Consider the following 6,000-nt stretch of genomic DNA (forward strand, 5'->3'; position numbering starts at 1 on the left):
CTTACTCAATCATGGTGGAAATCATGTGTTAAATGTTAAATCTCTACAAAATATGTTTACTTATCGATGCTCCTATGAGCATCTTTATAGTAAATAGAATATTGGCTGTACATAAAATTATTTTCATAAGTACTTCCTCATTAGTTGTGCACTAAATTATTTTCATAGCCACTCTATTGTTGTATGTCACCCGTACTATACAATCTATCCACTTAAAATGAACAGTTCAGTGGTCTTAGTACCTTGAGAGTGGGGCAAGCATCAGAGAATTGTCTCAAGGCCCACGAGATCATACGCCCTTTGACTATCACCCCAGGATCTGACACTTCCCTCCCTTCCCCAGGCAGAACCTAAGCTACCTGCTGTCTCCTAAGATTTTCCTACTTAACGCATCCTGTGTAAGTAGAACGGTGTGGTGTGTGGCTTTGCGGCTGCTCTCTTAGATGTTCCTAGGTTTGTTCAGGTTGGAATATGTATCGCTTCCTCTTAGGGCCAAAAAAATATCAATTTAAAAACAATCTGCTATAAAAGAAATTTCTGCTGGCTACCCCCCTCTTTAAACTCAAAAATATACATCATAAAAGTTTTACTAGTTTCTTTTCTTTGAAAGAGCTTGCCTATGTAATGAACTCCCTGAGCTATATGCACCTTACTTTAATGATGCCATACATGGGGACACTTGAGAACATTAAACAATAAAAACGTATGCTATGTTATGGACAAGAGAAAAGACATATGTACACACACTCACTCTCTCTCTCTCTCTCTCTCTCTCTCACACACACACATACACACACACACACACACACACACCTTCTCACACACATTCGCATGCACTCATACACATAGCTAGATTATAGGCAGAACATGTATTTTAAACCCACCTTCTATTAAATGTTGACTAGGAGGAGCTCATTTTAGACCAAGGTGCAGATGGCTAATCAATCCTAGAGTTGGCTGGAAGTCTATCAGGTGCTAAGAGTCCAATAACATAATGGTGAGGATGATCAGCATCCAGACAGGTGAGGCAGCATTCCCACCTGGTGCACAGCTATAAATTCCAGACCTAATCCATCTCCTCTTCAGCAGCACATTGAAAGCTGTTATGGCCCTTGATCCACCTAGGAGCATCAAAGTGTTTCCTATGAATTTTTATTCATTGCCATAGATTTGCGTCGCATCACCCAAATGCCTATCAAATACTGAGTCAGTTTCTCCCAGATCTTTTACATATTTATTTATTTATTTACTCATTTGATGTTTGTGTGTGCCCCCACCGATGCCACAGCTCATGTGTGGAGGTCAGAGGGTGGCTTGCAAAAGTTGGTTCTCTTCTTCCATCATGTGGGCTCTAGGAATAGAACTCAAGTCATCGGGCTTGGCAGTAAGAGCTCTTACTAAGTCATCTTCTCAGCTCCTCCTCTTCATATTTTTTAAAGATGTATTTACTTATTTTATGTATATGAGTGCTCTATCTGCATCATGTATGACTTTATGCCAGAAGAGGGCATCACATCCCACTATAGATTGTTTTTGGTTTTTTTTTTTTAGCTACATTGTGGTTGCTGGGAATTGAACTCACGACCTCTGGAAGAGCAGCCAGTGATCTTAACCACTGAGCTATCTCTCTAGCACCCTCCTCTCGATATCTTAAGAAATTTTCATCTCACTCAACTCCCATCCTATCCAAGGACAGCCTTGTCAGAGGAGCTGCCTTCACCTTACCTAGGCCACCCTCCCTATCAGGACCCAGCGGAAACCTGGCTAGTTCAGAGGTAAAAACAACCTTGCCTCTCTTACCCCAACTCAGGACAGCTCCAAAAAGACATCAAAACACCTAGCAGGGGCAGCTTGACTGTCTTTAACATTGCATTGCAGCCAAGCTTCTTCCTCTGTCAAACCCTGACTAGTTTTCTTCCCCTCTGCACATTGATGAGAGCCCTTCTTAATGAGCACCCTATATGCAAATCTCTATCTGAAGATATACTTCCCAAAAGTCCCAGCCTGTCCCAATGATGGGACTTCTCAGCACTGTGTTAGCCAGACGTTGGCACGCAACACTCGACATACGAAGGGATAAGCAGTAGGATAGAACACATGATTTGGACTCTACTGCATTCTAACCATGGGAAATTATTGCTACCCTTAACTCATATAAAGGCTTCTAATTTTTTTTTTATTTTACAAACCTCAATTAAAAGGCAAACACACAGCTCTCACCTCAAAAAGGATAAAAAATAGTTTATTCCAGAGTCAAATATGAGTGATCATGGCCTGGGAACAGTTTTAGGGTACCCAAATTCCAGTCCAACATGGCAACAGTTTCACGGAACTTTATAGAGACAGAATGAAGGAAACCATCCACCAGGGCACGTTTTAGATACCCTGGGGGAGGGGGGGTGAGCGAGTAGGCGGTCAGAGCGGAGAAGGGAAGCTTCTGCTTTAGGAGTCCGATGCTCTCTGATGACAGTCCTAGCATTTATGTTGGTGGATGTGAGGATCCATTTACACATTCCAAAGGACTTACCTGACACTCACAGGAATGCTGTATTACATACAGAGGTGGGAACAAGGTAATTGTTTAAGGGGCTAAAGATGAACCGAGATAATTCCACTCTGAACCTGTAACAGTACAGCTTCTACACATCAGTGAAGTCCTAATAAAACATCCGTTGAAGGCACAGCTTTTTTCTGAAAATTTTCATTCATATTCCTATACCATAATCAGCCTTGATTCTTTAAAACGTCTCCACAGAAGAGGCTAAACTGTGTTTGATTTGGGTTTTTTCTTACTTGAGGTTTTTTCGGGCTCAAGTTCATAGTTTTCAGGATTTATAAGACATGTACAATCTTTTAAAATGCTTTTTTTTAGTTTTTAAATGTGAATATGTGTACATGTATAGAATTATGCATATAGGAAAAGTCACCCTTGAAGGCCAGTAGTGTGGGATCCCTCTGGGGAAGAAACTGTGCTGGGAATTGAACTTGGGTCTTTCGCAAGAACAGTGTATGTACTTTACCACTGAGCCAACTCTCTAGTCCTGTTACTACCACTACTACCATTAGTGTGTGTGTGTGTGTGTGTGTGTGTGTGTGTGTGTGTGTTTGCCATGTGTGGGGGGCTACCTACGGAAGCCAGAAGAGGGCATCAGATTCTCTGGAACTGGAGTTACAAGTGATTCTGGGACACCTAACATGGATGCTGGGAATGGAACTGAGGTCCAAAAAAAAAAAAGCAAACACTCAACACTAAGCCACCACTCCAGCACTCCATGTGTATAATGTTAATCTGTCTCTCCTTAGACTTGATGATCAAAGTCTAAGACATCTTAGATGGAAGTGAAGTAGAAGCCATCTTCCTAAGTCAACAGAAATTGCATTTGAGATGTTTCTATTCAAGCAGCCTTTCCCTGGTTCTGTCTTTAAGAAAGCTTTGTTTTTGATATTGTTAGAAGTAAGTTTAGGGTCACAAAGAAAGAAAATGCTGTCCCAGTGAAAGTGTCCGAAGCAGGCAACCGTGTGCTTGTGAGAAGAGTGCACTACTCACAGAAACGAAAGATCAAGCTCGAGAGGACAGGGCATTCTTTGGTTTTCATTGTAGCTTAGATGATGACTGTCTTTCCCCAGTGGCTGGGTCTCACCTCACAGTCTTCCTCGATTGCCTCATGTTAAAAGAATCTGTGTGAAGGAAATGAAGGAAAGCAGGACCGGGGCACTTAAGTTTGGGGATGCAGCCTGGCCTTTATGTAAACAGAAGTCTTACCTGGTGGGAGTTGGAGGTTAAACATTTGCATCAAGGTTTTATAAGGTGGGAAAAAGAAACACATTTCTATCCCTTGTGGCTACAAAATGGAAGTGTTGCAGTTTTGACAACAAGGCTAATGTTTCTTAAGATCTTACCATTTGGGAGGGAGAGAAAAACTCAACCGAGAAACCACAGAGACACAAGGATCAGAAATGTTTATACAGTCCAAGAACCAGGTAGCCCATCCAACCACAGCCTTTTCAGGAAGGGCAAAGGCCATAACTACAGCAGTTCCCAGCATGACTCGGGGAACAAGAAAGAGACAGAAGGAGAAAGGAGACTGGGACCTGAGAACTTGGGATGCTCAGCAGAATCGGGGATCCAGCACTAGTTAAGAATTGGGAGCTGACTAAACCTGTGTGAACTGTAGCTGATGGAGAGTCCTTTCTGTTACCAGGTGCAGACTGCAGGGATTGCCATGGCAACTGTCTGTCCTGGTCTGGATTGTTTTTCTTCTTGTTATGACCAGTTACCTGACAGGAAGTAACCCAAGAGAGGAAAGGCATGCCTGGTCTTATAAGGAGATACAGTCCATCGTCGCGGCAGGCGGTTCCGTTGTGGCAAAAATACACAGCTAACACTCTTTCATCTTGGCAGAACAGGGAGCAGAGAGTGAGCAGCTATGCCCAGCTATAAAACCTCAAGGCTTGTCCCTAGCGGCCCATTTCTTGCTGCTCGGCTCCACCTCCCCAGAGACTCACAACATTGTAAAACAGTGACACCAGCTGGAAACCGTGCGCCAAAACACACGAGTTTGAGGGGGACATCGCTAACCACGGCGCTGAGCAGCCATCCTTGGCCTTGCACCGTCTTCTCATCCCCACACTCAGTAAAACTATTTGGTGGGGAACCCAAAGAGGAGAGCACGCATCCCTTTAAAAGCATAATCTACCACATGCACGCAAAATCTGACTTCCCCATACCAGAAGAGCCACAACTCTCCCACACGCCACCTCCCAGGGCTTCCTATGACCACAGGGCAATGCAACCTGCTGTCCTGGTAAATTCAATACAATGCTGACGACGTTGTGGGCAAGCCATGGTTCTTCCTCCATCCTGGGGGCGGAAACGTCACAGCAGGCCCTCCCTCTGCTCCACCCACTTCTCCTGCAGGTTCTCACCGAGCCTCTCCAGCAGGTGTTTCAGTCAGTGGTGAGACAGACAGGGTGGGAGCAAACAGAAAGTCTTCCTTAGAGTCCCAGTGACGTCATGGCTAGAGAGTCAAGGATATGTTTCTTCCAGAAGGTTCACAGCCAAAATTGTTGACTGTCAATAAAGCAAAGCAGTGTGGACTTCTTTGGTTTTGCTTGGGTTTTGTTCATTTATTCATTTGTTTCGTTGTTTGTTACTGGCATATGTTAGTTCTATATCATAATAGATTTCCCTGTGACATCTCCATACATGTACATAATGCATTTCGATCTTATTCACCTCCATACCTGTCTTAATCTCCGGCTAATCCCCTCTTCCCAATTGGCCTGCTGCTATGTTAGCTCCTTTGTTGCTATTTGTATTGGGTCTGTGACCGAGGGAGTTTGTTAGGCTTATTCTTGGGAGCTCAGGTGGTGGCTGTAAGTTGTTTGTTATTGTTTGTGTGTATTCTTTCTAAAAAAGGGGCCTCCAACCCCAACTTTGCATTGCCACAAATGACCCCAAATACCTTAAGGCATGAAGAGAAATCTTGAATATATCCCCATCCTCACTTTCCTGCCTCTTAAAAACACCTTTATTGACTGCACGAGAGTTGAAATGCAGACACCACCTTTGGCAGGAGAATAAGCCTTGTCATGTCAATACATGCCCACAACTGAAGCTTCCTCAAACACTAAGCGCTGAAGCCTAAGCCTTCCAGAGGCAGGGAGGGTTTCTTCCCAGGTGGCTGCCTCCAAGCCAGCACTGCATCACCATCCAGATGTGGAAGAGATGAAAGCAAAAGAGAAGGCTGGGCGGGAGTGGAGGCCTTGAACTGCTCCAGCTGAGCCTCCATGGGCTCCTAAAAGAAGTAGAGAAGGCTGGGATCTAGAACACCAGGCATTATTTGCATGCCAAGCCCTGCCCCACCCTTCTTGAAATCCTACTAGGGAAGAACGTGGCCCCGCCTTCCTGTCAATCTCTTGATTAAATAGGCACTTCCCTCCAGGAGGCCTCTGGAGTACAGCACCTCCTACTGCTGCCAGAAGCAGCTCTGTCCCACC

This window comes from Microtus oregoni, unplaced genomic scaffold, assembly GCF_018167655.1.
Source record: "Microtus oregoni isolate MIOR12 unplaced genomic scaffold, Mior012 000028F_ref0000031, whole genome shotgun sequence".
NCBI lineage: Eukaryota > Metazoa > Chordata > Mammalia > Rodentia > Cricetidae > Microtus > Microtus oregoni.